Here is a 12,033-nt window from a genome sequence, read left to right on the forward strand (position 1 = left end):
GGCAATTTCATTTTGTCTCTTGGAAAGCCTATTTTAAACAGCAGTGTCAGAAAATAGTTTCATTCGATGTCTCATTAAAAAGTGAAAGACTTTTGTATTGATAGAAAAGTACCCTTTAGGGCTGTCGTGAATATTTGAATTTTCCAATACCCCATCATCAACTGAATATTGGAATAGCTTTTTGCCGTTTTGGTTATTCGAAAACCAAAAAAAAATTATGCACGTACGGTACACACACGACTGTGGTGTTATTTAATCGTAAAGTTGCCGTGCTTTATTGTCAGGTGCCGCTTTTTTTGTCGACGGTAACTTTTTTTGTCAACAGCGGCTCATTGTTCCTATCCTTTTAGCAGGTTAAAGCCCCTGACAGTTATAAAATATTTACAGTAAAATACTCCAGCGGCCCCTATCGATCACCGCATGCAAATATTAACTGGTGTGCTCTACATGCAACTATTGACTGACGCGGCTGGCAGTTGCTGCAGCTGACCGAATATTCGGTCAAACAGTTTCGAGTTAACGAATACTAAATTATTCAAAATGGACAGCCCTAGTAGCCATTAAAATATATTGTAAGGGTCACTGGTTGAACTCATAGCATGTACATTACAATTAGAAAAATTTCGAAAATTAACTTCATGCAGAAAATTTGGAACACATTGTTTGTCCATCTACTTCTGTAGTTTGACTTTGACTTTGTTTGATTTTTTAAAACTCTATGCGTAATCTTTGAAAATTAAGCCCAAGTTGTTTTATAAAACACACTTCCTTTTTTGTGCAAATGAGTTTCTTGTTAAATCACTTCTTTTGGGTTTCTCGTAAACCCACCTCATATTACTCCATGACTTTGATTTGATGTAGTAATTTAAAATGGTAAATTTCGAAGTCTGGTATTTTGGGTTCTTATTTTGCTTTAAATTTACCGAAACAATGAACTGTGAATGTGATGCATTTCTTCCAGTTGGAAAGGTTATTTTAGCCTGTAAACTAGAGTAGCTTAGCTGTGTTTTAGTATCGGTATCTGTCTTTTATGTAAAAAAAAAAAAAATTAGTTCTGCTGAACAATATTTATTTTGCATTTTTCATATCATGACATTGTGTATAATTTATTATGTACAAAGCTGTATACAAAGTATAATTTATACTTACCTAATAATTAGGAGACTTTGAGTGTATAGAAAGCAAAAGTTTCAGGTATTTCTTTTCCCACATGAGCACTCTTATTGACAAAAAAAGGAAAGATTAAAACTGTTTCAAAAAAAACCCTTTTTGTGGTTTGACTTAGCTGTTCTTATATTGTTTTGATCAGATTTAATATTTCATGTCATTTTTTTGGTCTGCTGTAAGTAAAGGGCTTGACCTTTTTTGTAACATCTTTTTTTTTTTTTTTAAGAAATTCTATTTTCATTTTAAGTATTTTTTAAATGCTGAATTGGGGATATCTTTATGCAAACGACCTTATTGCCCTATTTCCATTTTTAGAATGTTGTGTTATTGGACGTTTTTCGTTTTGGATTAAGATATGGTTTTTAAATGTGACCAAGTACAAATCTCAAAAACATTTGTAAAATTGAAATAAGATTTACAGTGTTCTTCATGGGACTAGTATTCTATTTGATAATCAAAAAGTCGGGGGGGGGGGCTTGTTTGATAATTTTGGAAATAGTTGAGAAAATCCAGCTTTTATTAAAGATCAAGTGAATTTGTGGGAATACCATACATATTATACTGTTTAACTGATTTCACCAGCATTTTTCAGGTCAGTAACTTTGCTTAGCTTTTAAGGACATTTTGTAAACAACTAAAAATACATAAAATATTTGTTATATCTATAGAACATTATGAAAGCCTAAAGTTGTGCTCTTCCACTTATATGGTTAGAGCACTTGATGAAAATTTGCAAGTACTCTTGCCCAACAGCTTTGAAATTAATTAATGCATACATGTTCTAAAGTATGACTTGTGTGCATTTTACTATTGGTTGATCTTTAGTAAAAAATAATGTAACATATGAAGTTAACGATATTGTTGAATATAATGAGACAAAATTATGCACACACAGTCAATGGTCATATAAAATTATTGTTAATAAACTGTTTCGGGAAATAAAAGTATCTTGAATTCAGTTCATGAGGCCTTTAAAATTATCAAAGTTCTTTTCACCTCCAATAATACAATTTTGTTTGTATTATTGTACTACTATATACGCATTGATGGCTGGATTCTAATATTAATGAATTGTATTGAAATGAAAGCTTATAGTTCAGTAAAGTAAATCATGCAACATAGGTATGTAATTGAATAAGGGTACCTTTTTGTTTTTTGCATGTTTTGTTCAATTTGAGCAATTATTCAAATAAAACAATTAAATAATGTTTAAAAGAAAGCAATGTTTCTGCTGACTCTTTTGTCTTGTGTATTAAATTATGATGAATGGGTCGGATTTTTGAGGGTTTGGGAAGCGAAATTGCGAAAATTGTGGAGCTACTGAACCTCAGGCTGTCCGGCCTTTCTACTGTGACCGTTGGACCCCCCCCCCCCCCCCCCCGTGCAACACTCAATTATGATTTAAACAATACTCCAATAACAATTTTGCGAGAGCATCTACATTTAATTTACCGTCTAGTGCCAGACTCCTAGCTTACGAAATTGATGCCGAAATTGGACAAAGGAACCAGGCTACCTTTATCAACCCCCCCCCCCCCCAAACGTCTGCTTTTCATTAAAAAAACCAAAGTGTGAAAAAAGCGATTTTTTATTTTTGGACTGACCAATCAACAGCTAGTATCTGCACGCCACATGTGACGTGCGACAGTGGAAAATTCCCGCCTAATAATTCTTGAATAAGTCGGCCATTTTGCACGTAGGCGTCCTGTGTGAGAAATGTTCTAAAGGTTATGGCGGATTTCGTCTGTTTTCGAACCCCAAAATGTGTCTTCGAGTGGCAGATACCGTTCTGGCTGAAACTGCTTATTTCATTGACATCAGTTTTTCGGCCTTGGACAGGAGACGAGACGAATGCAGGCAAATAGGTAAGCCGACCAGACCACGAACAGTAGCCGCCGGACTGACTGGGGGAGAGTGAGGCTCACTGTGGCGTATCCAACCACGGGGGCAGTAATGGCGTAAAAAGCAAGGGTTCAAATGAGGAGGAGATTTGGTCGTCATTTTCTGGACTCTCTGGAGATAGAAATCAATGGGTTTACTCTTGTGTGAAACAAAATAATAATGCCTTTTTCTTCAGAGTTAATTCTGAGCGGGTCGAGCTAGGGTTGGGGTTTTTGGAGGGGAGGGGCGTGGCCTTGAAAGTGGAGGGGTTTGCCGTATTTTTGGAATTATGCCATGAACACAAAAGCATACGCTGGAAATTATTCCACATTTATTACTCTCAATTGGTCATGATGAATTGGGTAAAAGTGTGGTTTAGGACACCTCTTTTACTACATCATAGTTCCATTCAAAAATGGGCGATCGTGTAGTGTAGGGCCCCCGTTTTGTTTTGAGCAAATTAGAATCAAGATTTTTTTTTTATTACTAAAAAAAGACATTGTCAATTTGGTAATTTTTGAACAGTTTCTTGGGGTAGAAGTTACGATTTTCCTATGCAGTTTGCGGGCTGGTTGGTGCCGTGCAGCGCGACCTGCGTGCTCATCATTTTACTCCCAAATTTGCCTCAAAAATTCAAAACCCTGCCCTTTATCTATGACATACCTATATGTTCTTAATGTCGCCAACTAGTTTGGTAGGTCAAATAATTTAAAAGTGGATTTTGTTCCCTTATAGGAACCGGGCTCGTAGATACACGATCGCCCAAAAATGACTTTTGTAAATGAGGCTATTCTTAGCCCCATAAATGTGGCCTATTTACTGGACTGCCTCCGTAAACATAGGCCACACATCCACATGTACAAAAATCGTGTCGACTTTGCCAAATTTTGATTTTCACATTTAGGCTTAGTTTGTAGGATTTTTTTGCTTTAGAAGCATACTCACCCTCTTTATAGGCTAGTCAGAAGGTGCTGCCTTTTTCAGATGTCTAATTTTTGTGAAATTTCATGTTGAAATTTTGATACACAAACGTGTAAAAATGAATCTGGAAATTTCACGAAAAATATACATCTGAAAAAGGCAGCACTTTCTGATTAGCCTATAAAGAGGGTGAGTATGCTTCTAAAGCAAAAAAAACCTACAAACTAAGCCTAAATGTGAAAATCAAAATTTGGCAAAGTCGACACGATTTTTGTACATGTGGATGTGTGGCCTATGTTTACGGAGGCAGTCCAGTAAATAGGCCACATTTATGGGGCTAGGCTAATCTAAAATGATTTTGCAGCCTCAAGCTGTCTTTTGTAATTAGATTAACTCTAGGCTAGCCCAAGTAACTTGGGCCCTACTTATCACCTTTTTAACATTTGGACATGGTCTGGCGATAAGTAGGGCAGTTAATCGGGCTAGATTAACTCTAGGTTTTTATAATTATAATCAGTACTTTGGGAGAAAATGTGACTTTCCTACCTGTTTCAGCAGATATGGAACAGGGCTCTAAACTACACATTTATCAGGAATTGACAGGCAATTATTAAGCAATGTTCCCATACATTGTTTCAGGCTATTATCAGCATTTAGTGCCTTCTTTACTCTTCTGAAATTGAAGTGGCAAGTGTAAGACCATTTTATAATTGAACCTGTTTTTGGTTTTTGTTTTTTTTACAGATTTGACACATTCATGTGTCAAAAGGACTTGGACAATGGTTCCAACAGACCTTTTACTTTGGAGAAGCAGCTAGTCAACAGTGTGTGTGCATGGTGCATGTAACTGCCAACATCAAAAATGGTAAGCTTTTCCCTTATGTGGCCCGCTCCATCAAACGAAAACAATTATGCAGGCCCAAAATGACACAATCCAAAACATGAAGTTATAAAACCTTTATTGTAGGTATTTTGTGATATATTTCATGCACAAAGACCAGGGCACAATAGCCAGTGTGTGAACAAAATTGTGAAACTATTCAATTTTAAGCTGGAACATTACTCTCTCAATATATTTTCCTCTTGATGTTGAGAGTTTTTCATCTGCGTTCCAAGTTTGAACAAAAGAAACATTGAAATGTTGGCCTATTGTTTGGATAACACTTGCTCATTCCTCCATGTTTGTCTCAGCAAATTTGTATTTTGGAGACTTATAATTGTTCATTATAGTGCCTGCATTGTTTGATGGAGCAGGGCATATTCACAACTTTCATACAATTATTCAAAAATATGGTTGTTCTGAGTACAAAAACACCTGCCATTTACTTTAGTACTTTTCAGCCTGTTTTGATAAATTGTAAATATTGCTCAGCTACATTCAGCTTAGCAATGCCAATTTGATGGAAAGAGGCAGTGATGATTTTTGCCTCTCGTACTGTAATATCAGTGCATTTTGTATGGAAATAAGTTCGCATTGATGGCCTTTTGGGGCATTGTCTGGCTCACAAGTATTTGTCCCCTATATATATGGTGAACCATTGAATTAGTTGATAACAGACTTTATGTCGAATATACTAATGCATCTTGCAAGTGCCTGTTTGTCACGTCATAAGAGTACTAAGATGTTGCTCACTTCCAAAAATGCAGAAATTAGATGTCCAGTCTGATACTGATCATATATCAAATTCACTTGGAATGGAATTAAGAAGTTATCTACATGAATTCAGTTTTGCACCTATGCTTTTGAATACTTAACCCTAACTCCCTAGGGGGTGTGCAAAATCGTATTGAATTTGGAGGTTAATAACTATATAGACAGCCTTGCATTCGTGCCAAAGTTTTATTTGTCATGTACATGTTTATTTGATTTGAAGTTCAAGATTTGTTTTGGTTAGTCTGCTGGCAATTTTGGCCCTGGTCTACCTGAACTAATATTTTTTTCCTGCCTTAAAATCTGAGGGTCCGTTTCTGACTTAAGTTTCAGATATGAATTAAAGATCCTCTTTACTGAAATCCTGACAAAGATATTGCAAAATTGGTTGAATGAGAAGAATATCTGCTTGGGCAATGATTCTAACCTCAAAAGTTTGAATAAGGAGAAATTCCTTTTGAATTATTTGATGGAAGATATGCATTTATTGCTGATTCAAGTAAACCAATGATTTGCGGTCACATAACTATTTTTTTGGCATAAAAAAATCAACTTATTTAAATCTGTGACAATGTCTGTAATTAGACATGGTTCATATTTCAGTTCTGTTTTATTCCAGTCATCGTGACTGATCTACTGAAACCTCCTTTAGGCATTTTTAATACACGCTGCTGAATTGATCCTCAATGCCAATGAAAAATATGCAATTGAAATTAATTTCTGTGGCAGTATCTGTTCAATAATGGCTTTTCTGTGAATTACACGTTGCTAAATTGCTAAGTTAAGTGTTTTTTTCCCAGTCATTTTTAATAATATTCTAGTGATTTTACCTAATCTCCCTTAGCTTCTCAAGGCTGTCTCTAAACTGAACAGCACTTCCTAAAAAACTTCACTGTGATCCATTATTGTTTCATGCCAAACAAATTCAAACTTGCGTTTCCTCTATCGCAATATCTGTGTTTAAGTGATGGCTTTACAATAGGCTTTTACTCAAAAGTTGATTCATGGCCATTGCAAAAATAGCGACATTGATCGTGAGCCACAGTGCAACCATTGCTTTTTTATAACAGTAAACACATACTTAGCTAACAGTACCTGAAATGTTTTGGTTTGGTGGAATTCAGCAAAGGCATTGAAGTCAATAAGACAAATTTATGAAGAACTGAAGCGAAAGCAAAATTGACCAATTCTGAAAGGGATTAAACCTTGCGTCCATCAGCTTGTTCAACTTTGTGGTTAATTTTTATGTTTGTAAAACAATGCCATTTACAAATGTTATATTTGTTTTTCTTTCACTCAAGGCAGGGTACAGTATTTTGAATAAGAAAGTAAATGAAACAAAATGGTTGCTGAAAAATGAGATGTAATGAAATTTTATACTTTCGACTAAAGGTCATGTTTTATGTTCATGTACCATTACAAACAGTTCAGTCGCATCTTCCATAGACGACCACGCGCGTGCACTTGTAGTGGCATGAACACGACGCGCTCTACTCCATAGCGATTCTACACAAAGCAAAGAAAAAGACGGCCTCACGGCTGTTTCCAAGACTTTCAGATTAATGCACACCGAGTTTAAACTAGAAGATATATTACTTAAACATTCTGGAGGAAAAGTTTTACAACATGAACAACTAAACATCCGTACCTGGTACATTTCCCTACTTGTTACAACACGCACATTTTGACTAACAGCAGAATGAGCAACGGAGATTTGCACGTAATTGACAGTGTGACCGGCGGGCTACCGCAGTGTGCGTACTGCACTGAAAGTTCCCGTATTCATGACGCGCCGTTCAAGTAATAAATGCACACTTGGCACTGTAAAGAGGATTTTGTAAGCTTCATTTTGATCGGTCATTCAATGCAGTTGGTAAAACTAATACCCCGTACCAAGGACCAAACAAATTTGTCTACTCAACAGTCCTTTGGCCGCCATAAAATACGGCGAACACCATTTTGCTACGCTCCACCACTGTGTTGTTACAAAGAAACAACTCAACACGCGCGCGCGCACGATCAGGCGATGATAGACTTGTACTGACACACACGGCGTATACACACATGCAAGGGATAAACGCAATTGCTGCGACAAAAACCGTTCCACACGCACTTCACGTAATCAATAGCTGACTGAATAAAGTTTAATACTGCTGTTCATGTTTTGACTCGCCGTGTACAAACTGTTTGTAATGCTTGAACTTAAAGCAAATGCTTATTTAGGTCATGCATGGTCTCTCAAGTTCTGGACTTTGTTTTGTCTAATCGGTCAAATATTTGATCGAAAAATATTTTAGCCAACTTTTCTACATAGGATGGCCACACTAAATATTTGATTTATAGCAGTGAACTACTTTGTTACACTACTCTGGTTTTTAAATACCCATTCATATGCATAGTTAACTGACATTAATTTTATTGAACAAGGATTGAGCTGTTTGCCTTTGACAGCATTTTGACTGCCATCAAGTGTTTGAAAGATAAGATCATTATTTAGCATCGTACATGTCAAAGTGTCAAATGATACACTGTAGCCTGCCTTGTTAGAAAGATTGATTGTTCAGAACTCTGAAATTGACCCCACTTTATATCATTGCATTTATCCAGATCTTCGGCTGGAGATGGAGTGCTGAAACTGCAGACTTGGAGCCAACCAGCCAAAGATGCCTCAGTTATCATTCTGGACGTGATGCTGCCTTCGCTAATTCCAAGTCATCTCAAGAGGCCGTGTCTGTAGTCGACACTTAGGGAAGAGTAAATCCTTGGCAAGAATAAACAGAGAAATGTCAAAACTTACTTTGCTCTGAAGATATTTTTATAAGGAAATTGGCTTTCCTTGTTTTTTGATGATCTATTATGTCTGAAAAATTACTTAAATCACTTTGAGACAAACTTAGCCAAACTCAAAAACATAGCTGTTGGAAAATTAAAAAAAAAAATCTGTCCATTTTGTTATCAAAAGATATTTCTGTGGCCTTAAATATCTCATGGAACATTTCTAAATTGCCATGGATTTATTCGGAACCAAATTTTTACGGAAAATTGAGCCAGGCTTACGTTGGAAGGGTCATTTTGCAAAGAACTCGCCAAAAAAGCCAAGGACATTTTTAAAATCTCAAAAGAAAAAACAAGAAAGGGTATTTTCTTCTTTTACACTGAACCAAAGAATCAAACGAAGTCAAATTTTGCGCATCTGAGTTTAGAGTTCACGGCAAACATCATCTTGGATTCATTTCAATTTCAAATGTTGAAAATATTTATAACATGTCATGGATATTTGGAAGACTAAATTCCGAGCGCTACTTGCCCTTTTCCTCTGACTTGTGCCTGGCTCATCATTATTTCAAATGATTATTTATTAAAGATTAGTACTCGTGTATAAGAAAAGTAAACAAGTCAAATATAAGTGAAATTGCCAACAGCTTTCTTTAATGGCACATCATGACATCGTGTGAATAATACACCGTCGAAGTTACCTTTGCATACAATTGCCGAAACTGTCGTGTTGTATGTGTAATGCTTATATAGTGAAGATTATGTTTTGGGGGTTGACTTCTACTATTAATTGTAATTTGAAAAGTTTTTTTGACATCTAAGTTCAATAGTGTCATAGCATACAAGGTAACTGCTCAAGTAATATCAGCCAAAGTGATCGTACGAAACTGCTTTCTGGTTCAGTGTTGAAAGACTAACTATTTTTCATTCAATATTTTCTACCTTCTTTATATAGACTTGTGTTTCTTCAATTGTTCTATAAGTTGCTCCCTCGGTATACTCACCGTATTCACTTCATTTTCTACCAACCAATTTTCAATTTCGTATCTTTTATAACAAAAAAACCCACAAAAAATACTTTTTACTCTGCATGGGTTGCACTCATCTGCGTCTCTATAACACACAAAAAGATCCGTCTTAATAACTGTCGAGCAAAAATGCACTTGGAACGTTAAAATTGTACTAAAAACCGAACAGTTTACTTGGTGTGGCATTTAAATGTCAAAGTTGCATGCGTTTTTTTTAAATCACTTGTGTACCATGTATTAATTGTTTTACAAAAATGATGTTTGATATTTAATTCAAGACTCTCATTTCCACCCTGCCTTGCTGCATGATGTGCCATTTTGAAATGTAAAAAAAGGTGTATTTTTTTGTGTGTTTTGTGTTGTTCATTTAAATTTAAAACAAAATATCGGAAAAAGAGGGCGCTACTACCTAAATTAAGTTGAATTAAATTGCTGTAAATTAATGCAACCTTTTCCTGTGAACTTAAATGGCGCTCTTGTCCAAAAAAATGCAGAGGAAGAACTTGCGCGCAAAGGCCAATTTAGCAAAATGTTTTAAGGTAAATACAGTGCCCTTTTTTCCAGTATTTTGTTTGGGGCGCAAGGGGGCGCTATCACAAATTAACAGCGCGTTACTACTTGGGCAACAGAGGGCGCTACCATGGCAAATTTTAAAATTGGTCATCCACCAACAAAAGAGGGCGCCGTTATAAAAAAACTCTTGCAAAAAAAGTGGTAGCGCCCTCTGTCCCAAGTAAATTTGTGGTAGCGCCCTCTATTTTTTAATTGGGTTTGGGCTGGGCAATAGAGGGCGCTATAACGGGCATTGATTGCCCGTTATAGCGCCCTCTATTGCCCAGCTCATTTGGGGGTAAAAGGGGAATAAGACAAGACGGTAGAGAGAATATATTGGAACCCAATAAATTTATTTGACTTTGAAAAAAATGGCCAAAAAAAAAGTGTTCCCCCTGGCGCGTGCCCTGCGCCCCCGCCCACGGACGCCAACAGGCCAGCGAGTCGCCCACATCCACATCAACTTGTAACCCGTCATTGCCGAGTAATGTACAAACTCCACCAATCAACTCAGATGTTACAAGTCGGACTTCAACATGATAAGGATCCAGTGAACTCCGAACAATCAGTTTACTTTTCTACAAAGTCGATATCATTTTGGCTGTTTATACCGAGTGGTTACCATGGTTATTGTATATCTTCCCAGCATTCCTTCAATTGCTAACGAGAGATACCCAACGACAACTACTCATAACTGTCTTCCAAGAATATTTCAGACGTTCTCAGTTGCATCATGGGAATGGTCCAATCAAATAAAACATTTAAATGCGGTTACGTTTTGCAAGTTTTCTAAGATGTTTTTACACCGTAAAGATTTCTGGTATTATCATAGACACTAATCAAAGCGGATACATTATTTTCGTACATCTCTGCAGTTGTAATTGTTGCATCAGTGTTTTTGCTAATAAACGGTTAATTTGGTATGAAACCAAACTCGTTTTTGATTTGTTTTATGTTGTCAAGCTTCGTTTTAAGCTCGAAACGATGGGCGAATATAAATTAGAGTTTTGAGTAAAATCAGAACAGTTTCCGTCGAGCATAAAATGCAAATGAAAGTCACTTCCTGAAAGTAGATATTTTAGAAGCAAGTATTTCCCCACGTAATAAGCACACTGTGATTTCTTATGTACATAATGTACATAGCCAAACAGTACATGCATCTGTAAAACTGAAAGTACGGAATAAGAATGACGTAACGCTTGCGTCAAATGGCATATTTTCAATAGCTTTTTCCAACGATTCTAAGTAAAATTTAAGTTTGAACTTCCAAATATGAACGCAAGATTGCGTTGCAAGAAAATGGATTCTGTTTTTCCTTTTTTCTCTCTCATTCTTTTTTTGATAAGTACTAATAAACATAGTACTACTAAACATTAGCATTTTCGCATTTCTTATTTATTTTTTAGCATTTCCAAAGACTGACACTTATCGTTCGTGAATCAACTTGTAGTACGTAAAGTTCTAAGATGCGGTATTTATCACTTTCTCTTTTCTTTTTCGCATATTTTTTGTGCCAAGTACTTCTTTCTTGACAGTTTGAGGTTTCCAGAACAAGTTTTTCTTGTAATTTTGATGGCGGAAATGTTGCTTCGCAACAATTTGAATTCTAGTGCATTTTCAAGAGAAATATGCACTTTTTTCAACTGAAAATGCAGCCCCATGACTTCGAATTTTGCATTCTATTTAGAGTTTTTATTGAAAACTCGCACAAAAAGAGAATATTTGGGTTTTTGTTATTTCCAAACTCTTTCATTTTGTAAATTGTACTACTCAAAACAATGCAACGCACACACTGGCAATTTCTGTAGTTGTTTGCCTGTTTGGCTGGTTCAACTTCAAGTTTTTTGGTAAAACAAGTCCCATGAACATGGGTTTTGCCTTTTGTTGCACTGTTCTGAGTAGTACATCAAATTTGTCTCGGCGTGCCCTTCTGAAGAACCATACTGCTCAGTGACTCGGTGGACGATCTGCCTGTCAGCATCCAGAGAAACTGTGACCATCCAATGCTGCACGGGTCAGCCTGTCCCGTACTCCATGCTAAGTTTAATTGAAGTTTTC

At 36.3% G+C, this 12,033-nt stretch overlaps 1 long non-coding RNA gene across 1 annotated transcript; it reads left to right on the plus strand.

The window, feature by feature from the left end:
* Positions 1–2,864: 2,864 nt before the first annotated feature.
* LOC119727655 lies at positions 2,865–10,688 on the plus strand. Its single transcript, XR_005270992.1, has 3 exons — positions 2,865–3,032; positions 4,714–4,834; positions 8,228–10,688. It is a non-coding gene; the product is annotated as an uncharacterized LOC119727655 (long non-coding RNA).
* Positions 10,689–12,033: the final 1,345 nt, after the last annotated feature.

This window comes from Patiria miniata, unplaced genomic scaffold (assembly GCF_015706575.1).
Source record: "Patiria miniata isolate m_02_andy unplaced genomic scaffold, ASM1570657v1 HiC_scaffold_20, whole genome shotgun sequence".
Classification (NCBI taxonomy): domain Eukaryota; kingdom Metazoa; phylum Echinodermata; class Asteroidea; order Valvatida; family Asterinidae; genus Patiria; species Patiria miniata.